Raw genomic sequence first — 25,039 nt, 5'->3', positions numbered from 1 at the left:
GCTTCAGTTTATCCATCTCTTTGTCGACTATGCTAACCTCAACAGTGAAATCTACTTCTCCATCATGTGCAGGGATACCTGTATCCAACGAGGTTTCATCAATGTCAGCAACTTTAGTTTCGACAAGAGCGGCAAGGCCTTCAAGGGCAGCCACTCGAGTTAGGCGATCCTATGATGAGGATATCATCGCACCTAGCTTTGAAGTTGAACAGGATAATGGGGTTCCTAATGCTTCATCCTTTCCATGCTTTGAATTTTTGCGTAATGCAGGGCTACTTGATGACTTCTTGTTTCTAATCAATAATGTGGGCTTGTCTACCTATATGGAAGATGAGAGCGATCAATTTTATAGGCTAACTAAAATCTTTGTTGAAAGTTTCAAATTTAGCAACACACCTTTCACACCATCAGTTAAATTTAAGATTTATGATAGGCCTGTTACTATGAAATTGTGTGATTTTTGTACTGCACTGGACATTACTCCTGTAGGTACATCGAAGAAGATCGAGAACCGCCCCAAAGCTTTGACGGAACTCTATCGAGAAGTCACCAATGATGATAGCCGTACTATTTAGCACGGCAAGATAAGGAACATTCAGCTCCCTGCCATTAGATATTTCGCTTAGTATCTTGCTACTAGCATTCTTGGTAGGGAGAACACTGGCAACATTTCTAGTTATCATCTTGCTTTTCTAGTTGTTGCACTTACTGGAGGTACTCCTTATCATGTTGGTGCTCTCATTGCTCGTCGCTTATCTAATAAGGGACCTATTTATGGAGGGATTATTGCTTCGCGTATTGTTGCATATCTAGGTCTTTCTGTTGAACCTAGTGATGAGAAATTAGCTCCTATTAAGCTTGATATTGCTGCTATGAAGAGTCACCAATTTGTCACAACTGACTCTAATTTAGAAAATATTGTTTATAGAATGTTGTTTATTGACGGGGATGAGAGGGAAATCCCCTTGCCGCAGACCGATTTGTTCAGTGTTCGCAGGAGACCGTGGTCGCGCTCCAAGGAGGAGGTGGATGAGCAGCTGAGGATACGTGGATTTCACCAGCAGCACGACTCCGAGGAAGCCGGGCCCTCTGATGGGTACAATGTCACATATCCTGGTGCGTCCTCCAGTTCGTACCAAGGATAGGATCCTCCTTCATCATATTACGGAGGCGCCACTTCATGGGCACCGTGGGATTGACCTCCACTTAGGCCAAAAGCCTAAGCTTGGGGGGAGGTATGCCGGCATCACTCATTCATTTCATATTACAATTGCCGGATATGTGTATATACTTGTTTCGGTTCTTATGGTTGCCTCTAATATGAGGAAGATGATATTTGGGGAAGTGCTGTCTAAAAACAGATTCTGGACTGATACTAAAAAAATTCCTGTGCGTAGCCAGAACGTTGTTTTGAGCTGCAAATTTTTGTGCATGTTCCTCAGGTTATTATCTAACTTTCATTAGTTGAGCACTTTTCGATTTGAACAGCAGAAGATTTGCGAAATAATTGATTAATGTACTGCTGTCAAGTTTTGGCAGATTTCTGCCACTTTGCTTTTCTGTGATTCTTTTAGTTTTCATCCTCTTGTTTTTGTTTTGTTTCTTTTCTAAAACACAAAAAGAACAAAAATATTTCTGTTGTTTCTTTTTATAATTTGTTTGTTTGGTTTCTTGTTCCTATTTTGCTTTATTTACTATCATTGGTTTGCTATGAGAAAATCCAAAAAGATTTTGCTTTGTTTGCGTGTTTCCTTTTGTTCTTGTTTCCAATTCAAAAACACCAAAAATATTTGTTGTTCTTCTTTGGTTTTGTAAAGTTCACTATGGAGTTCAGCGGTCTCCAGTGGTTGGAGCTTGGTTTTCATTCCATATTATTCAAGCTACACAAGTGAAAGGCAATAATGACGATCTACGACAACTCGACTGTGGTGAGAGGCTGGTATGAACTCTATTTGTTTTCATTTTTGTACATATAATCATCCATGTGAGCATGCTTAGTTGGTTAATGTGAGGTATATGTCATTTAATGAAAGTCTAGTAGTTCATGATCTCTCATGTTTAGCTCCAATTTATTAATATGAGTAGCATGTCATGAATATTTGCTTACATTGTTTTATTCATAGATAGGTATGATATTGTGGTATCCTCCTCTGAATAACTCGTTTGAATTGACTTGCCACATGCTCACGCATGCATATGACTAAACAAAAAGTCAATTAAGCCTCGATGATTTACTTTGCTTCAGAGTTCTTGTATCACTTTTATGCCTCCATTAATTTTATTCTGTCGCAAGCATGATTATGACAGTTATTGCTCTCTTGATTGTCGCTTCCCAGTCTATTGCTAGACTTCACTTGTACTGAGCGGGAATACTGCTCGTGCTTCCAAACCCCTGAAAACCAAGTTATTCCAAAGTGTCCACCATAAATACCTATGCATGGCATGTCAAACCATTCCAAGTAAATTTTCATGTGCTACCTTTAAAACCTTCAAAGTACTTCTCAATTTGTGTCAATCTTTTATAGCTCATGAGGAAGTATGTGGTGTTTTATCTTTCAACCTTGTCATTTACTCCTGACAGACTTTCACCAATGGACTAGTGGCACATCCGCTTATCCAATAATTTTGCAAAAAGAGCTGGCAACGGGGTGCCCAGCCCCAATTAATTACAACTTTCATCAATAATTCTCTTCATATGTTTTTCCCTGATTTATCAGTAAGCAACTTAATTTGCAAATAGACACTCCTCCATGGTATGAGAATGTTAGAAGGCACCCGAGGATTCGGTTAGCCATGGCTTGTGTATGCAAAGGTTGGAGGGAGTGTCATCCATAATGAAACTAAAATACATGTGTAAACAAAAGAGAAGAGGGATGATCTACCTTGCTGGTAGAGATAACGTCCTTCATGGGAGCCGCTCTTGAAAGTCTGGTTGACGAGGTAGTTAGAGTGCCCACTACCATTCGTTGACAACAACAAACACCTCTCAAAACAATTTTACTTCTGTCTTTAGAAAAATGAAAAGCTCTAGCACATGTTAATCCCCGCTTCCCTCTGCGAAGGGTCAATCTTTTACTTTTATGTTGAGTCACCATCCTTTCTTTGAGCACCTTCTTGAGAGCATAACTGTCACTCTTAGTGTAATATGTTTGTCCCAGAATATAGTTAACTGTACTATGATGCTTTTGTCTTTGATAATCTTTACTTCTAGTCTTTCAATGAACTTCAGAGGTGCCTGGGCATTTATGTTTTGCTGTACAAATACGGGCAAGCGAGATACCACTTTATCATATCTTTTTATGAACATTGCAATCCTGCTTATAGAAGTGTTTCATGATGCTTATTATTAGTTTGTTGGTATCTTTTTCATGATTGACATAACTATTAGATGACTTTATTTGCATGTATCTTATTACGAATTGCCTAAGTACTCGTCCATATCATGAGAATATTTACATCATATGAGCAAATGTGTTCGTGAAAGTTCTTTTATCGCACTCAGTTGTTAACTGAATTGCTTGAGGACAAGCAATAAGCTAAGCTTGGGGGGAGTTGATACGTCCAAAACGTATCTACTTTCCCGAACACTTTTGCTATAGTTTTGCCTGTAATTTGTGTATTTTGGATACAACTAACACGGACTAACGCCGTTTTTAGCAGAATTGCCCTGGTGTCCTATTTTTGTGCGGAAACTCAACTTTCAGGAAAATCCCCGGAAATAATCGCAATGGGCCTATTTTCACAGAAGATCCACCGAGCTAGAAGGGCAAGCCCGGGGGAGGCCCACGACCCCCACACCATAGGCCGGCGCGGCCAGGAGGGGGGCGCGCCGCCCTATGGTGGTGTCGCCTCGGCCAGCCCCCGACGCTCCCCTCTGGACTACTTAAGGCTTTCGACCTAAAAACGCACGGGGGTTCGACCATATTTCCAGAAGACATCCAGAACTCCGCCGCCATCGCGAAACTCCGTCTCGGGACCAGAAACTCCGTTCTGGCACCCTGCCGGGACGGGGAATTGGAGGAGATCATCGCCATCATCACCACCGATGCCTCTCCATCGACCATCCATGCTTCCCCCATCCATGTGTGAGTAATTCCCCCGTTGTAGGCTGAAGGGGATGGTACGGATTGGATGAGATTGATCATGTAATAGTCATAAGATTGTTAGGGCATAGTGCCTAGTATTCGTTGTTGGTACTTTTATGATATTGTTGCAACTTGTTATGCTTAATGCTTGCAGGCCCGGGCGAGCGGGAGTGAAAACTGTGCACTCGCACAGGGCCCATAGTATTCAGGGGCCCCAAAATTTGTAGCGACCAGTGATACGTCCAAAACGTATCTACTTTCCCGAACACTTTTGCTATTGTTTTGCCTCTAATTTGTGTATTTTGGATGCAACTAACACGGACTAACGCTATTTTCAGCAGAATTGCTCTGGTGTCTCGTTTTTGTGCAGAAATCCAACTTTCAGGAAAATCCTCAGAATTTATGCGAAAGGTCCTATTTTCCCAGAATATTGACGGAGCCAGAAGGGCAAGCTAGGTGGGGGCCTGAGGCCCCCACACACTAGGCCGGCGCGGCCCAGGAGGGGGGCGCGCCGCTTTACTGTGTGGCCACCTCGGCCGGCCCCTGACGCCCTCCTTTGGACTACTTAAGGGTTTCGATCTAAAAACGCGAGACGGGAAGTCGAAGTCGCCAGAAACCATCCAGTACGCCACCACCGTCGCGAAACTCCGTCTCGGGACCAGAAACTCCGTTCTGGCACTCCGTCGGGACGGGGAATTGGAGGGGATCCTCACCGCCATCACCACCGACGCTTCTCCATCAACCAGCCATGTTTCCCCTATCCATGTGTGAGTAATTTTTCCGCTGTAGGCTGAAGGGGATGGTAGGGATTGGATGAGATTGATCATGTAATAGTCATAAGATTGTTAGGGCATGGTGCCTAGTATCTGTAGATGTTACTTTTATGATATTGTTGCAACTTGTTATGCTTAATGCTTGTCACTAGGGCCCGAGTGCCATGATCTCAGATCTGAACATGTTATTGTTTGATCATGATATGCATTGTTTTATGATCTTACCTGCAAGTTGTATACACACGTTGCTATCCGAAACCCGAGGCCCCAAAGTGACAGAAATTGGGACAACCGGAGGGGAAGGCGCTGATGTGACGATCACATGTGTTCACGGAGTGTTAATGCTTTGCTCCGGTACTCTATTAAAAGGAGTACCTTAATTTCCAGTAGTTTCCCTAGAGGCTTGGCTGCCACCGGCTAGTAGGACAAAAGATGTTGTGCAAGTTTCTCATTGCGAGCACGTACGACTATATACGGAACACATGCCTATGGATTGATTAGTACTTGGATACCGCTTTATTATTATCTGCAAATGCCCTATCATGATTGTTATATGAATTCTCTCATCCATGCAACGCCCGTTCATCCATCCATGTGCCTACAGTATTTTAATCCTCGCTGTTTACTATAATCACTACTGCTGTCTTTATTTCACCGCTGCTGTTATTTCACTATTCTTACTGCTATAAAACTGTTGCTACTGATAAACTCTTGCGAGCAAGTCTGTTTCCAGGTGCAGCTGAATTGACAACTGATACGTCTCCAACGTATCTATAATTTCTTATGTTCCATGCCACTTTATTGATGATACCTACATGTTTTATGCACACTTTATGTCATATTCGTGCATTTTCTGGAACTAACCTATTAACAAGATGCCGAAGTGCCGCTCTCGTTTTCTCGCTGTTTTTGGTTTCAGAAATCCTAGTAACGAAATATTCTCGGAATTGGACGAAATCAACGCCTGTGTTCCTATTTTGCCCGGAAGCATCCGAACACCCGAGAGCCGCGCAGGGGGGCCCTGGTGGGCCCAGATGACATGGTGGCGCGGCCCAGGCCCTGGCCGCGCCACCCTATGGTGTCATCGCCTCGTTGACCCTCCTGCGCCGCCTCTTCGCCTATTTAAAGCCCCTGCATCGAAAACCCTTACGGGGGAAGCCACGATAGAAGAAAAGTTCCAGAGCCGCCACCATCGCGAAGCCAAGATCCGGGGGACAGGAGTCCTCGTTCCCGCACCCCGCCGGAGCGGGGAAGTGCCCCCGGAAGGCTTCTCCATCGACACCGCTGCCATCTCCACCGCCATCTTCATCACCGCCGCCGCTCCCATGAGGAGGGAGTAGTTCTCCATCGAGGCTCGGGGCTGTACCGGTAGCTATGTGGTTCATCTCTCCTATGTACTTCAATACAATAATCTCATGAGCTGCCTTACATGATTGAGATTCATATGATGATGCTTGTAATCTAGATGTCATTATGCTAGTCAAGTGGGTTTTACCTATGTGATCTCCGGGAGACTCCTTGTCCCACGTGTGTAAAGGTGACAGTGTGTGCACCGTGTGGGTCTCTTAGGCTATATTTCACAGAATACTTATTCACTGATGAATGGCATAGTGAGGTGCTTATTTATATCTCTTTATGATTGCAATGTGTTTGTATCACAATTTATCTATGTTGCTACTCTAGCAAAGTTATTAAAGTAGTTTTATTCCTCCTGCATGTGTGCAAAGGTGACAGTGTGTGCACCGTGTTAGTACTTGGTTTATGCTATGATCATGATCTCTTGTAGATTGCGAAGTTAACTATTGCTATGATAATATTGATGTGATCTATTCCTCCTACATATGCATGAAGGTGACAAGTGTGCATGCTATGCTAGTACTTGGTTTAGTCTTTTGATCTATCTTACACTAAATGTTACTAAAATATGAGCATTATTGTGGAGCTTGTTAACTCCGGCATTGAGGGTTCGTGTAATCCTACGCAATGTGTTCATCATCCAACAAAAGTGTAGAGTATGCATTTATCTATTCTGTTATGTGATCAATGTTGAGAGTGTCCACTAGTGAAAGTGTAATCCCTAGGCCTTGTTCCTAAATACCGCTGAGTTACTACCGCTTGTTTACTGTTTTACTGTGTTACTACTGCTGCAATACTACCACCATCAACTACACGCCAGCAAGCTATTTTCTGGCACCGTTGCTACTACTTATATATATTCATACCACCTGTATTTCACTATCTCTTCGCCGAACTAGTTGTGGTTGCAGGGTTGCATGAGAGGGATATCTTTGACCTCTTCCTCCCTGAGTTCGATAAACCTTGGGTGATCCACTTAAGGGAAAACTTGCTGCTGTTCTACAAACCTCTGCACTTGGAGGCCCAACACTTGTCTACAGTGAAAGGAGGGGGAACGTAGACATCAAGCTATTTTCTGGCGCCGTTGCCGGGGAGGAAAGGTAAAAGGTACTCACACTCCGGACCTCGGCTACTAAGCTATTTTCCGGCGCCGTTGTAAGTACTCAAAGCTATTTCCTTTAGACTCTGCAATTGCGACATTTGGTTTCTTGTTTACACTAGTTAGGCATAATGGAAAACAACAAAAATATGAGAGATCTTTATGAACTTTATCTTGAATTAGGACATGATGTGTTTGAAGAGAGAATTAAAAAACCCATGGAAATTTATATGCATGCTAATGGGAATGTTATTAATATGAATGCTTTGAACACCATTGTTGCTAATGCTATGGAAAATTCTAAGCTTGGGGAAGCTGGTTTTGATGAGCATGATATTTTTAGTCCCCCAAGCATTGAGGAGAAAATTTACTTTGATGATACTATGCCTCCTATATTTGATGATGAGAATAATAATGATAGCTACTTTGTTGAATTTGCTCCCACTACAACTAATAAAATTGATTATGGCTATGTGGAGAGTAATAATTTTATGCATGAGACTCATGATAAGAATGCTTTATGTGATAGTTATATTATTGAGTTTACTCATGATGCTACTGAAAGTTATTATGAGAGAGGAAAATATGGTTGTAAAAATTTTCATGTTGCTAAAATGCCTCTCTATGTGCTGAAATTTTTGAAGCTACACTTGTTTTATCTTCCTATGCTTGTTACTTTGCTCTTTATGAACTTGTTTATTTACAAGATTCTTATGCATAGGAAGCATGTTAGACTTAAATGTGTTTTGAATTTGCCTCTTGATGCTCTCTTTTGCTTCAACTTCTATTTCTTGCGAGTGCATCATTAAAACTGCTGAGCCCATCTTAATGGCTATAAAGAAAGAACTTCTTGGGAGATAACCCATGTGTTTTTTTTTACTACAGTACTTTGTTTTATATTTGTGTCTTGGAAGTTGTTTACTACTGTAGCAACCTCTCCTTATCATGTTTTTGTGCCAAGTAAAGTTTCTATGTCAAAGTTGATGTTATATTTGGGATCGCTGCGCAGAAACAGCATTGCTGTCTGTCACGAATCTGGGCACAGGCCTCTGTAGAAAATTCGAAAAAATCTGCCAATTTACGAGCGTGATCCTCAGATATGTACGCAACTTTCATTAGTTTTGAGTTTTTCCATTTGAGCAAGTCTGGTGCCATCTTAAAATTCGTCTTTACGGACTGTTCTGTTTTTGACAGATTCTGCCTTTTATTTCGCATTGCCGCTTTTGCTTTGTTGAATGGGTTTCTTTGTTCCATTAACTTTCAGAAGTTTTGTGCAATGTCCAGAAGTGTTAAGAATGATTGTGTCACCTCTGAACATGTGAATTTTTGATTATGCACTAACCCTCTAATGAGTTTGCTTGAAGTTTGGTGTGAAGGAAGTTTTCAAGGGTCAATAGAAGAGGGTGATATAATGTGATCGAGAAGAGTGAAAGGTCTAAGCTTGGGGATGCCCCGGTGGTTCATCCCTGCATATTTTAAGAAGACTCAAGCATCTAAGCTTGGGGATGCCCAAGGCATCCCCTTCTTCATCGACAACTTATCAGGTTTCTTCTAGTGAAACTATATTTTTATTCCGTCACATCCTATGTATTTTACTTGGAGCGTCTGTGTGCTTTTATTTTGGTTTTTGTTTTGTTATTTTAGTTCTCTGAATAAGTTCATCCTTGTGTGGGAGAGAGACACGCTCCGCTGGTTCGTATGAACACATGTGTTCTTAGCTCATAATATTCATGGCGAAGTTTCTTCTTCGTTAAATTGTTATATGGTTGGAATTGGAAAATGCTACATGTAGTAATTCTAAAATGTCTTGGATAATGTGATACTTGGCAATTGTTGTGCTCATGTTTAAGCTCTTGCATCATATGCTTTGCACCCATTAATGAAGAAATGCATAGAGCATGCTAAAATTTGGTTTGCATAATTGGTCTCTCTAAGGTCTAGATAATATCTAGTATTGAGTTTTGAACAACAAGGAAGACGGTGTAGAGTCTTATAATGTTTACAATATGTCTTTTATGTGAGTTTTGCTGCACCGGTTCATCCTTGAGTTTGCTTCAAATAACCTTGCTAGCCTAAACCTTGTATCGAGAGGGAATACTTCTCATGCATCCAAAATCCTTGAGCCAACTACTATGCCATTTGTGTCCACCATACCTACCTACTACATGGTATTTTTCCGCCATTCCAAAGTAAATTGCTTGAGTGCTACCTTTAAACCATTCAAAATTTATCACCTCTGATTTGTGTCAATGTTTTATAGCTCATGAGGAAGTATGTGGTGTTTATCTTTCAATCTTGTTGGGCAACTTTCACCAATGGACTAGTGGCTTCATCCGCTTATCCAATAATTTTGCAAAAAGAGCTGGCAATGGGATTCCCAGTCCCAAATTAATTAACAAAAATAGACACTCCTCCATGGTATGTGATTGTTGGACGGCACCCGAAGGATTCGGTTAGCCATGGCTTGAGAAAGCAAAGGTGGGGAGGAGTGTCATCATAATAAAACTAAAATAAAAAGGCACTCCTTCATGGTATGAGATTGTTGGCAGTGCACCCGAGGATTCGGTTAGCCATGGTTTGTGAAAGAAAGGTTGGAAGGAGTGCCACTCAAAAATAAAATAAAATGGGAGCCGCTCTTTGAAGGTTTGTCTGGCAAGGGGGTTAGAGTACCCGCTACCATTCGTTGACAACAACAAACACCTCTCAAAACTTTATTTTTATGCTCTCTTTATGTTTTCAAAATAAAAGCTCTAGCACAAATATAGCAATCGATGCTTTCCTCTTTGAAGGACCATTCTTTTACTTTTATTGTTGAGTCAGTTTACCTATCTCCCTCCACCTAAGAAGCAAACACTTGTGTGAACTGTGCATTGATTCCTACATACTTGCATATTGCACTTGTTATATTACTTTATGTTGACAATATCCATGAGATATATGTGTTACAAGTTGAAAGCAACCGCTGAAACTTAATCTTCCTTTGTGTTGCTTCAATACCTCTACTTTGAATTATTGCTTTATGAGTTAACTTTTATACAAGACTTATTGATGCTTGTCTTGAAGTACTATTCATGAAAAGTCTTTGCTTTATGATTCAGTTGTTTACTCATGTCATTACCTTTGTTTTGATCGCTGCATTCATTACATATGTTTACAAATAGTATGATCAAGATTATGATGGCATGTCACTTCAGAAATTATCTTTGTTATCGTTTTACCCGCTCGGGACGAGCGTAACTAAGCTTGGGGATGCCGATACGTCTCCAACGTATCTATAATTTCTTATGTTCCATGCCACTTTATTGATGATACCTACATGTTTTATGCACACTTTATGTCATATTCGTGCATTTTCCGGAACTAACCTATTAACAAGATGCCGAAGTGCCGCTTCTCGTTTTCTCGCTGTTTTTGGTTTCGAAATCCTAGTAACGAAATATTCTCGGAATTGGACGAAATCAACGCCCGGGTTCCTATTTTGCCCGGAAGCATCCAGAACACCCGAGAGCCGCGCAGGGGGGCCCCGGTGGGGCCGGATGACATGGTGGCGTGGCCCAGTGCCCCGGCCGCGCCACCCTATGGTGTCGTCGCCTCGTTGACCCTCCCGCGCCGCCTCTTCGCCTATTTAAAGCCCCCGCATCGAAAACCCTTACGGGGAAGCCACGATACGAGAAAAGTTCCGGAGCCGCCACCATCGCGAAGCCAAGATCCGGGGGACAGGAGTCTCTGTTCCGGCACCCTGCCGGAGCGGGGAAGTGCCCCGGAAGGCTTCTCCATCGACACCGCTGCCATCTCCACCGCCATCTTCATCACCGCTGCTCGCTCCCATGAGGAGGGAGTAGTTCTCCATCGAGGCTCGGGGCTGTACCGGTAGCTATGTGGTTCATCTCTCCTATGTACTTCAATACAATAATCTCATGAGCTGCCTTACATGATTGAGATTCATATGATGATGCTTGTAATCTAGATGTCATTATGCTAGTCAAGTGGGTTTTACCTATGTGATCTCCGGAGACTCCTTGTCCCACGTGTGTAAAGGTGACAGTGTGTGCACCGTGTGGGTCTCTTAGGCTATATTTCACGAAATACTTATTCACTGATGAATGGCATAGTGAGGTGCTTATTTATATCTCTTTATGATTGCAATGTGTTTGAATCACAATTTATCTATGTTGCTACTCTAGCAAAGTTATTAAAGTAGTTTTATTCCTCCTGCATGTGTGCAAAGGTGACAGTGTGTGCACCGTGTTAGTACTTGGTTTATGCTATGATCATGATCTCTTGTAGATTGCGAAGTTAACTATTGCTATGATAATATTGATGTGATCTATTCCTCCTACATATGCATGAAGGTGACAGTGTGCATGCTATTTAGTACTTGGTTTAGTCTTTTGATCTATCTTACACTAAAGGTTACTAAAATATGAGCATTATTGTGGAGCTTGTTAACTCCGGCATTGAGGGTTCGTGTAATCCTACGCAATGTGTTCATCATCCAACAAAAGTGTAGAGTATGCATTTATCTATTCTGTTATGTGATCAATGTTGAGAGTGTCCACTAGTGAAAGTGTAATCCCTAGGCCTTGTTCCTAAATACTGCTGAGTTACTACTGCTTGTTTACTATTTTACTGTGTTACTACTGCTGCAATACTACCACCATCAACTACACGCCAGCAAGCTATTTTCTGGCACCGTTGCTACTACTCATATATATTCATACCACCTGTATTTCACTATCTCTTCGCCGAACTAGTGCACCTATTTGGTGTGTTGGGGACACAAGAGACTTCTTGCTTTGTGGTTGCAGGGTTGCATGAGAGGGATATCTTTGACCTCTTCCTCCCTGAGTTCGATAAACCTTGGGTGATCCACTTAAGGGAAAACTTGCTGCTGTTCTACAAACCTCTGCACTTGGAGGCCCAACACTGTCTACAGGAAAGGAGGGGGAACGTAGACATCAACAACTCCGCTGTTAAGGCTTACAAGTATTCTTTGTCTCCCCTTGTGTCGAATCAATAAATTGGGTAATACTTCCCTCGAAGACTGTTGCGATCCCCTATACTTGTGGGTCATCAAGACTATTTTCTGGCGCCGTTGCCGGGGAGCATAGCTTTATTTGCAAGTTCACTTGGATTGATATTGTTCGCTGCAAATCCTCCATCATGGGTAAACCTCGCGATACTAAAGTCGCCATATTACCATCCACTACAAGAAAAGGTACAACTCTGAGTACCTCTGCTGCTCTTGATTCACCATCTGTGATAAGTCAACTTGTTTCACCACCACAAGCTTCATGTGTTGGTATTTCTGCTGAATCTGAAAATTCCTCTGATAATTTTGATGATGCTTCTACTGTGCTTGATAATACTGGTTCATTAGGTTCTTTTCTAGATTCTACAATTGCTAGGTCTAGACAAATTGAAAATACTGAAACTCCTAATGAAAATACTGTTACACCTGTTAATTCACCTGAGATTGATGATCTTGATGAAGATTATGTGGAACTTGATGATGATTTTATTGATAAATGCAATGCTACTACTAGTACAAGTAACCTTAAAAAGCTTATTGCACAACATGCTGTTAGATATAAACTGTCTCCTGATCCTAAATTTGCCACATCTCCTATAAATATTAAGGATAAAGATTATGACTTTTCTCTTGATTTATGTAGTATCCCAGGTTTAGAGGCAATAAAATGAGAGAACACCAAAGTGTGCATTGCATTCATGCATAGAAAATCCGGGGAATTTTCGCGCTTCAAATAAAACTTACCACAGTAACTGAGGTTTCACTTGACTTGCTGGAATTGAAGTAGATCATCAAGTCAAGCGCTATAAACTTCACTGTGATCCTTGCTAAAACCTTGTTTTGGGGTAGAGATGATTTGATCTATGGGCTAGATCAAATATAAGTAGATTTACAACAAACAACACATTAATTAAGGGTCAACTACAAGATCTTATAAAAGATCTCAATATGACATTCCTTACAACAACACATGAATAATTATTCAACTATAGAACAAAGAACTCACTTAATTAAGAAACCATTCTATACTTATCTTTTCCATGTCTTTACTAAATAATCATTTCTACCATGATTCACATGGTATATCTTTTCAATTATAATCAGGAATCCATGCCATGGACATTCATATTCATTCTTCATTAACTTGGACCATTCCAACCTTGTTTCCCAAATCATTCCATTAAACCTAGAGAAAAGAGAGAATCATTCATATCCTTATTCTATCCATTGTATAGAACCTAGATTACTATTTAAACCATATCCAATGGAGGTACTTGTTGATACTAACCAAGGATACAAGAAATATAAGTCAAGTATTGAACTCTAATTGACCTAGCTCATATTTGATAGTAAGTAAGAACCTCTTTTACTAGTGATCCAAGAGAGAGGCAAGTGTGGTGATCATTATAACTTGGTAATGATCATAAACCCTAGAGGAACACTACCTATTAAGAAGAGCTCAATTTAAAGAGGTATACTCAAGTATATGGACCAATACTTGATCTTGGAGAGAAGAACCATGTTTCAGTAATGAATAATTATGAGTCCCATACTTTGATCATTACAATGGGGTGATGTTCATAAACCCTAAGAACCTAAGTGAATGTGATGAGAGGATTAGTTGATCATGTCTAATGCATAATCTTACCATATAATTTGAGACGATAAGTTAAACCTATAAATATGATCCATAGATCTCATTCTTCACATGAGATAATAAATATATCAATAGTAGTTAATCCAGACCAATACTCATGCCTTGTGTAGTACTGATATTGTATTTAAACCTTGTTTATCCAAATACTAGGGACAAACCTAGCATTGCCTTGATATAAGAACTCTAACTAAGTGAGGAGGAGTAACCCTAGCCAATTAAACATAACCCTAGCTATTGCTCATATTCTAATTCTAGTTGTGTATCACTTGGGTGATCACTACTAAAACCCTAGACCATATTAGAAGACCAATCCAAGTATCACTTTGGATTATAAATAGAACCTTGCCATGCCTCATGCCTATTTTATACTTCAAATAGTGAAGCATCACTAAAACCCTAAACCTTTCACATAGAATCCACTTCAAATAAAATAGTATGCCCTAACTTGTGTATCATGGATCACAAGTATCAACCAAGCCATAAATACCTAGAGCCTAAATGTCATTTAGTGATTAGTGTAAAACCAATATTAGACCTCACACTTTCATCTTAGTGGCCAGAGTTGTTGAAGTCTTACTTCACTCCAATATATGATTTAGAAAATGCAAGATGATTTGATTATGAGTCTCAAATCCATGTGTTAAGAAAAGCATATTAGAAACTTTATAATAAACATAAACTAAATTCCTAAGCCTTTGGAAATAACCATACACATAAAATCATGAATTAACCCTATTCTCAACACCATTTAATTTAAACTTCAACTATAATTATATTAGATGTGAACAATCCATATTGTTAAACCTAATGATGTGTTCACTATGCACTTGTATAAATATTCAAATCATTTAAATAGATTTGATTCTCAAATAAAAAGAATTGGGATAAAAACCTAAACCCTGTCTATTTTAATTATACCTCACAAGAACACCAATTTAACTCAAATATTGAATAATAGTTTGAATAACACAATTATGCAGTGAACATTACTATCAAATTTTATTGAGTGTCAAATATTTAAGAACCTGCAAATTTATCCAGATTCAATTTGAATTCAAATAGCAAATTTTTAAAACAGAAAAAATAGAAAATAGAGAGAGAGAGAGAGGCTTACCCTGGCCGTCCAAGCAGGCCAACCCACCACCACAGCCCAGGAGCAGCCCAGCAGTAGCAACCCTGGACCAGCCCAGTCCGGCCCGGATACCCCTTCGCGTTAGATATTTCGAGGCCAAGCATATCCTCGTCCCCTTCGTCCTCGCACGCGCAAAGCTCGACAGCGCGATGTTGTAGCCACGTCCCGGCCGCCTTCGTGGACTTTGCGACCATCCCGCCGCCCGTGGGGAGCCCTATAAGTACCCCCGAAGAACCCTAGCTTCCCATTTCTTCTTTTCCCCTCCAATTTTCTTCTCAGGCCGAAACCCTAGCTCTCCGGCCATCTCTTCTCGCCGGTGATTGGAGCACTCCCGAGCCACGCCGTTGACGCCATCGTCATCGCCATCCTCTTCTTGCTCAAGCCATGCAAGGAATCGGGCCGAGGACCTCTGGAGCGACCACGCCAACTCCGTCTTCTCCGACGCCGGCCACCATCACCACCGTCGATTCGGACCACCATAGCCAACGCCGTCAAGCCCTCTGTGTTCCTGGTGAGCTCTTCGATCTCCCGGTGTGCTCGCTTTGCTCGATCTTGTCCCATAGCTTCGCCGCGCCGTTCGCTTGCAAGCACCGCCACTTCGCCTCGCCGCCGGACACTCTCCGATGGCCATTAGCTAGCGGCGCTGCTAGCACTAGGTTCCCCGTGACGTGCTGTGTCGATAGAGACCACTTGCCCGTCCAAGCGTGCCCGGGATCGACGGCGCCATCGTTGATTTCCCGCCGGCCACCGTGAGCCCAGCCACGTCGACCAGGGTAGATTCTGTCTCGGGTAGCTTTAGCATTTGGCATTTAATTCAAATTCCAGAAAAATGTTGAAACTTTGCAAAATCATAGAAAATTCATTTCAACTCAGAAAAATATGAATAATATATCAAAATGTTCACAACAATAAACTCTATTCAAATAAAATATAAAACAAAAATGTGTGTCAAAATAAAAATTCACTTATTTTTATCTTTATTAATTATGTCTTTCTAATTGTTTAAAATGCAAATTGAATTCAATAATTAGTGAAGTTTCAAATTTAAATTTTAACTATTCATTAACTAATTAAAATGTTAATATTAATTTTATTTATCATATTTTCATTAACTTAAATATTAGTGGTAATTCATAAACCCTAAATTGCATGTTACAATTTCCTATTTTCTGTAAATAATAATAACTCAAGAAAATATTATAAGCCAATATTATTTTGGTAATTCAAAACTTATTTACTTAAACATCTTTAGTTAACAAGTCATTATTTTAAAACCTAACAATAATTAGGAAACCCCGATTTCTAATTAAACCCTAACTAGTAATCAGTTAATTCTTAAACCTCTAAAAAATTAATAGCATGTTAAATTTATTAATAACTTTATTTCAAGTACTTAATCACATTAACTCTAGTACCAAGTATTACTTAAGAATTGGATCTTAATTTAGAAACCCTAGTTTCAATTTGAGTAAGACCTTGATCCCATTATTTCATGTGATCATCCTAAATTAGTGCAACCTTAAAACCCTAGGGGTTTAGCTCATATTATTATATCCACTTCACCTTTAGGTGTAGAAACTTAATAAACAACCAATGAGTGCATACTCATGATCCACTAAAATAAAACTAGGTACAATTCACAGGAGACTATCATCTCATGTGTTTATTTTTAGTTAACACTTGTATGATCCTCTAGTACCACTTAATTGTAAACCCTAGCTTGCTAACTTCACATGGACACCATTCATCACCATACCACACCATTAAGATCAACCTCAACCATCATAATTTAGTAGAACCATAATTATGAACCCTAATACCAACTCTGTGTAGTAATTCACATTACATGCTCCTATCCCACTAAACCCTACTTAGAAACAAATAAGCCACTGAGCTTAGGAACCATTAGAAGTTACTTAATGAAGCAAATGAGAAACCATAGTAAACCTAATAGCTAGTTTATGGAACCATCTTGACCATCATCCTTTGATATGATGCTTAGAAGAAACTATAGCAATAAACCTACCAATACTTGCTATATAGAAACCCATTCCAAGTTAAGAACCAACTAGTTCCTATTAGTGAAATTAAATGAACCCAGTAGTAAACCCTAGAGTTACATAGCTCCTATGTATAGTAGTTCGTATCCTTATTTAACCTGTTCTTAAAAAACTTTTGAAGTACAAATGTCAATCAAACCTTAGAAGCCCTAATCCTTCTTTGAAATACTAAATATTTCTTAAACAACATGTTCTTCAAAAGTTATTCTTTTGAAGTATAGTAGAAGTAATCATCAACCATGTTCTGTAGAACTTAAAATATGTTCTTTACATATTATTCCACCACTATTCTTTATGTGTAAGATTGTTATGATGTCTTATATCACTTGGATAGGATGTTAATATAACCAAACCTTAATAAGAACCTTGTTTAAGAACCATTCTAAAAGTACAACCAACCCTAAAGAAATCTTTATAACTCATACATCCTAAATATCGAGGTTAAGTACGCTCGGGACGATTGCATCTCATACTATGCATTATAGCATTTTTGCCAGTTCTTTAAACATTGTCCTTACCGGACAATGATGGTATTTCAGAATTTGGAGTTCTTACGCATCGAAGCTTTTGCTCGCATAATCTTGCGGTCAAGAAAGGCAAGTTCATCGCTTGCTCATGTCATTTGATTATGTTTATCAAATTATATGCAAAGTACTATACTTATCACTCTTGCATTGAAAAGCAAATATTATTTTATAATTATGAATATGACTATGTGGTGGGCAATGGAACCATGGTATGTGATGATTGGTGGAGGTTCCATTGCATGGGTACTATTCATCTAGGACTAAGTACCAATGCCGTCCAGTGATTCTAGCGCCGTACATATCGCGTTGACCATAAGATCTATAATGGCTCTAGGGAAGTCAGCTGTATCTTTTCCCTCCTGCACGCCAACGGACTTGATAGAGCCTGGCGGGGTGTTGGAGATAACACTGCCGTAGGTTGGGGAATCCTTTAAAATCCCCATCCGGACGTTTGGATGAGAGGCTCTACCGTCTATGAGGGATTGTCCATAGTACACTGGGGGTAAAGCCGTATGATCGGGAGATGTCTACCGGGGGTGTACGGATGGACAGAAGGGTGGGTTTGCAGGGTCGCGGAGAAGGCAGTGATTGGCTTGGTTCTTATACCTGGCCCCATACCAAGGAAGTGTGGACAAGGCTCGCGACTTGGTTGGCAACAAGGTTAAGTTCTCTTATGGGAAAAGTAACGCACCTCTGCAGAGTGTATCAAATTGTGGTTGTCACTCCCTGTTCCGGGAAGGGAACTGCGAACGCGGCAGGAAAGGAACTCCATGAAGTTCTAGTCAACCTGTGAAGACTGACGAGCATAGTTTTCAGAATAAAATAAACCTTTTGAAGAAATGTTTACGAAAACTTGCATTGCCTATGACTTTCTGGTCTATGGCTATAGCTAGTGCATGATACACCTATTTCCTAATATGAACTTGTTGAGTACGCTCGTACTCATCCCACTCTTAAATCCCCTGCTTAGCTATGGAGGCACCGGAGGATGAACTACCATGGAACTCGAAGACAAAGGAGTCAACTGCAACAAGATGGAGAATCCAAGCAAAGAAGTCAATGAAGTCAACTGCTGCTGCAACTAGAGTGGAAACTTAGACTAGTAATAGAAGGGAGTCTTTCCCTGATCTTAGCACCTAAGTAGCTAGAATTCTATAGCAAGCCTAGTATCTCTGGAGATAGTGATAGCAATAAGTTAGATTACGAGTCGTTCTTCTGGAGCTTTATTTGAAGTTTTACCTCACTATAAAGTAGGAGGCTGTGTTGATCTTATGTAAACAGCTTGTGTATCCTTCTATAGACATACCTTGGACTCGCATATGTTTCTGTTGTACCACTCTGAGGGATGTAATATGAGTGGAACGGTGTTTCACTTGTGTTATGTCAACGACTTGTGTACTACACCATGCAGTGGTACGCTGGGTCACCACAGCTGGTATCAGAGCAAATGCTTTGACCCTAGGATTAAAACCCTTTAAAGGAGACCTATAGGTTTGGTAGTGTCTATAGGAAGTGTCTAAGCTAAGCCAACTATGCTAAACCAACTATTATTTTGGCTTGAGATGGGTATTCACTTGAGAATAATCCTGACACACTTGAGTCAATCTTTCTTATCTATCTTTCTTAAGTAAAGTTAGTTAGTTATCTTACTTCATTCCAAATTAGTAGAACACCATTGGAGCTTAACATAATGGGTGGTAATAGACCACAGTTGGTATACAATACATGGTAGTCCAAAGAGAGGATACAACCATAAGGAAGATGTCCTATTGGAAGAAGTATACCAATGCAAGTTATGGTTAAGTAAGAGTCATTTAAAATGTCAAATGACTGATGTAAGTAATGTAGATAAGTAATATGAGGTAGTATATACCTATGATGAGTCAATCATAGGAGGTAAGGAAGAGTGATAGGAATCATATAAGTCTACTTTTCATGGTAAAGTTGGTAATCATATATGATTCAATTGAGAGTCATGATGTGATAGAGTAGAGCATCATAAGTACGATAAAAGAAGTATGATAAGGAGTAGGATTTAAGGAATAGTTCGAAAGCTTAGGCCTTAAAATCCTAATAACGGTACTAAGTATGTTAGAACCATAGTCCTTAATTTAAAGAAGGCTTATTTAGAGCATATCACATAGAGAAATCCTAGAGTTATAGGTGATATATTCTAAACAATCATGTGTTTAGAGTAGACATGTTAGAACTAGTTGTATTATAGGAAGTAGTCCTCAATAGCACATATATATGGTATCCTATTTTGTTAGTACTTCCAAAGAAAACTAGGTTAACTTCAACAATCCCAAGCCATTTTGTTTCAAGTTTGTCTCATTACAAATGTGCAATTAAGATAAATGTTGAGACAAATAGTAGAAATTCACGTATTTGTGCTAAGTATCACAACCTAAACCTATCTTATGTGGTGTTATATACTACACATCTGAGCCTGATGTTTAGGGATGTCTTACCCAACTATTATATTCAGGCATATAAGGGTGTGTATTATAAGCACAAAGCTGGATTTTCTTGGATTTTATTGGATTTTCATTGTGTGACTAGATCCATACATGAAGTTTGACTTTGATATGCAAATGCATGTTGCAATATCAAATTCTTACTTGATGTTATAGGTCTAGAGGGTAAAGGTATTCGTGTGAGGAAGTGACGAATTCTGAAGATTTTGAAGACAAGATGAAGGTTCAATAGAAGAAGGAAGTAAAGTTGTGGGAAGTAACCACAATACTACAAAGTAAGGACCAATCAAAACTCACTTTTATCCTCTATTGAGGAGTACTTCAATATGGAAGTACCATGAAAGTGAGAAAAATAGTGAATATGGGGCAGTAGAAGTGGAGCCATATTCATTATGGAAGAAGGGAATGCAAGTGAAGTCACTTACGATACTATTTTTATGGTGTCAGCAAGTGGTTTTCTTTTACAACACAAAACCTGGAAGAAGGAAAATAGACAAGTGAAGTCGCAGTCGATATAATAAGACCGCAACTGATATAGGATAAATATGAAGAGAAAGCATTGGAAGTGAGGTAGATCTTAACTAAAACTCTAGAAGCATTCGCATCTGGTAGGTAGATGTTGACTAGAACCATAAATAGTCCACAACTAGTATCAAACAAGCCACATCTGGTGCTAGTTAGTCTGTAGCTAGGATCATATAGTCCGCAGCTTGAACATTTCTTTACTCTAAAAGAAAGAGGGATTCCGCAGCCGGTATTCTGCAGCTGGTATTCCATAGCTGATAACCATTTAGTCGGAGGATTCACATCGGATACCCACAACTGTGTGGATACACCGCAAAGAATTCTTCGTGAGACTCTAGAAAAATACAAACAAAAAGCCAGACCAAGACCAATCTTTTAACCTTGGAGTTTAATGATTAGAAGAAACGGATCTTGAAGATCATTAGTAAACTCCAAGGGGGAGAGGGAAGGGTGAATGAGAAGTATTAAGACATAATATTAATTTGAAGTATGTTGGACCAAGGAGAAGTTCTGAACTGAGAGGAAGTTCAATCTTATTTTTATAAGGTTGTTGGAAAGTATCCATATAATAGTACTCTCAGGAGGATGTCAGACCACAAGCCAAGGTTTATATCTTGAAGAAGTAAGGGTTAGACCCTAACTTGAGTGGGTAATTAATTACTCAGCAGCAGAAGAGCTCAAGTAAGTCTAAGATAATGAAGTTGGATGAAGAAGATGTCGGAGGACAATCAAAGCTTGAGAAGCTCAAATACCGAAGGGTTTGACTAAACCAAAACTAATGTTTATTAGAAAGATTCCTTTCATGGAACCTAAAGAAAGCAAAAGATGGATAATTAGCATAAACTAGAAGCCATGACTGGATGGACTAAATGAGTCTGATCCATTCGTAGAAATAAACCACTAAGACCATGCCTATTGTATATACCTTACTTAGTACCATTACTATAGTTATGGTAGTAAGAGAAAACAATACCTTATCTTAAACAATTATTTTATAATTAAGCTTTGGATCACCGAAGCTGGTAGAACCAAGTTTTGAGTACCCAGATAGGAAGCTATCCCCACAACCAATAGTAAAGTCCATTAGCAAAATAATGTGTCCTAATCCAAGGATCTTTGGAGAGCAAGACTATAAGCTTAGAGTGTTGAAAAAAATCGTAGAATTAAAGGAAGTATCAGTGCCAGACATCAGAAGACTTCCAGGAAGGATCTAGACAAGAGATATATTCAAGTATGTTTAATGAGATCACCATGGAGTTTGAAGGATTGTGATCTGTTCAAGTCCGTTCCACATTCCGAAACGTGAGAGCGTTCGAACTTCGGGACGAAGTTCAGTTTAAGGTGGAGAGGCTGTAGTATCCCAGGTTTAGAGGCAATAAAATGAGAGAACACCAAAGTGTGCATTGCATTCATGCATAGAAAATCCGGGGAATTTTCGCGCTTCAAATAAAACTTACCACAGTTACTGAGGTTTCACTTGACTTGCTGGAATTGAAGTAGATCATCAAGTCAAGCGCTATAAACTTCACTGTGATCCTTGCCTTGTTTTGGGGTAGAGATGATTTGATCTATGGGCTAGATCAAATATAAGTAGATTTACAACAAACAACACATTAAGGAAGGGTCAACTACAAGATCTTATAAAAGATCTCAATATGACATTCCTTACAACAACACATGAATAATTATTCAACTATAGAACAAAGAACTCAATTAATTAAGAAACCATTCTATACTTATCTTTTCCATGTCTTTACTAAATAATCATTTCTACCATGTTTCACATGGTATATCTTTTCAATTATAATCAGGAATCCATGCCATGGACATTCATATTCATTCTTCATTAACTTGGACCATTCCAACCTTGTTTCCCAAATCATTCCATTAAACCTAGAGAAAAGAGAGAATCATTCATATGCTTATTCTATCCATTGTATAGAACCTAGATTACTATTTAAACCTTATCCAATGGAGGTACTTGTTGATACTAACCAAGGATACAAGAAATATAAGTCAAGTATTAAACTCTAATTGACCTAGCTCATATTTGATAGTAAGTAAGAACCTCTTTTACTAGTGATCCAAGAGAGAGGCAAGTGTGGTGATCATTATAACTTGGTAATGATCATAAACCCTAGAGGAACCCTACCTATTCAGAAGAGCTCAATTTAAAGAGGTATACTCAAGTATATGGACCAATACTTGATCTTGGAGAGAAGAACCATGTTTCAGTAATGAATAATTATGAGTCCCATACTTTGATCATTACAATGGGGTGATGATCACAAACCCTAAGAACCTAAGTGAATGTGATGAGAGGATTAGTTGATCATGTCTAATGCATAATCTTACCATATAATTTGAGATGATAAGTTAAACCTATAAATATGATCCATAGATCGCATTCTTCACATGAGATAATAAATATATCAATAGTAGTTAATCCAGACCAATACTCATGCCTTGTGTAGTACTGATATTGTATTTAAACCTTGTTTATCCAAATACTAGGAAAAACCTAGCATTGCCTTGATATAAGAACTCTAACTAAGTGAGGAGGAGTAACCCTAGCCAATTAAACATAACCCTAGCTATTGCTCATATTCTAATTCTATTGCATTGCCTATGACTTTCTGGTCTGTGGCTGTAGCTAGTGCATGATACACCTATTTCCTAATATGAACTTGTTGAGTACGCTCGTACTCATCCCACTCTTAAATCCCCTGCTTAGCTATGGAGGCACCGTAGGATGAACTACCATGGAACTCGAAGACAAAGGAGTCAACTGCAACAAGATGGAGAATCCAAGCAAAGAAGTCAATGAAGTCAACTGCTGCTGCAACTAGAGTGGAAACTTAGACTAGTAATAGAAGGGAGTCTTTCCCTGATCTTAGCACCTAAGTAGCTAGAATTATATAGCAAGCCTAGTATCTCTGGAGATAGTGATAGCAATAAGTTAGATTACGAGTCGTTCTTCTGGAGCTTTATTTGAAGTTTTACCTCACTGTAAAGTAGGAGGCTGTGTTGATCTTCTGTAAACAGCTTGTGTATCCTTCTATAGACATACCTTGGACTCGCATATGTTTCTGTTGTACCACTCTGAGGGATGTAATATGAGTGGAACGGTGTTTCACTTGTGTTATGTCAACGACTTGTGTACTACACCATGCAGTGGTACGCTGGGTCACCACAATTTATCTCATATATCTATTGTTGAGAAAACACCTTTCTGTGGTACTGAAAAAGAGAGTGTTGTAGAGCACATGAATGAGCTTTCTACTTTAAGTAGCTTGTTTTCTGATGATGTTAAGATGCGTACTGATTTTGTTGCTAAGATTTCCCCTTTCTCATTAAAGGATGATGCTAAGATTTGGTATAATAATTTGCCTCCTGATTCTATTGATAGTCCAAGTTGTTTGCTTGATGTTTTCTTTCGGAAATACTTTCCCGCTAGTGCTCAACATATTGCTCTGCAGAGAATTTATAGTTTTGATCAAGAAGATGGAGAGAAATTGCCTGAAGCTTGGGCAAGATTTTGCTCTCTTATTAGAGCTCGGCCTGGACATGATTTGGAAAAGCATGATTTACTTGATATATTTTATAGTGGACTAACCATTGAGTCTAGGGCATACCTGGATAGTTGTGCTGATTGTGTTTTCAGGAAAAGAACTCCGGATGAAGCTGAAGAATTATTGGCTAAAATAAGCAAAAATCATGATGATTGGTCTACACCTGAACCAACCCCGACACCAATATTGAAGAAGAGGGGTATGATTGAATTAAATGATGAAGATATGAGGGAAGCCAAGAAATCTCTTATGGAGAAAGGTATTAAATCTGAAGATGTGAAGAATTTGCCTCCTATAGAAGACCTATGTAAGATAATTCCCCCTTCATCCACAATTGAGGTACATTCCCTTCAACGCTTTGATAGAGGAGATATCCCTTATTCAAAACCTCCTGATCAATGTTTAGATGAATTTGATAATTATATTGTTAAGCAAAATAATTTTAATATGAGAGTAGAGAATCATCTAATAGAAAATTCTCAAGCTATTAGTAAATTGCATGATATTGTGGAGAGAACCTCCAATTATGTTAAGATGCTTGTTAAACATTTTAATATGATTCAAACTCAAATTGATCAGCTTACTAAAGTGCAAAATGACTTGTTAAAAAATACTCATGAAGAAAAATATGCTTATGAAGTAACAACTAGAGGCGGTGTTTCTACCCAGGATCCTCTATATCCTGAAGGGCACCCCAAAAGAATTGAACAAGATTCTCAACGAACTAAAGAAACTAGTAGTCCT

This window comes from Lolium rigidum, chromosome 1, assembly GCF_022539505.1.
Source record: "Lolium rigidum isolate FL_2022 chromosome 1, APGP_CSIRO_Lrig_0.1, whole genome shotgun sequence".
NCBI lineage: Eukaryota > Viridiplantae > Streptophyta > Magnoliopsida > Poales > Poaceae > Lolium > Lolium rigidum.
This window is presented reverse-complemented; position numbering follows the sequence as displayed.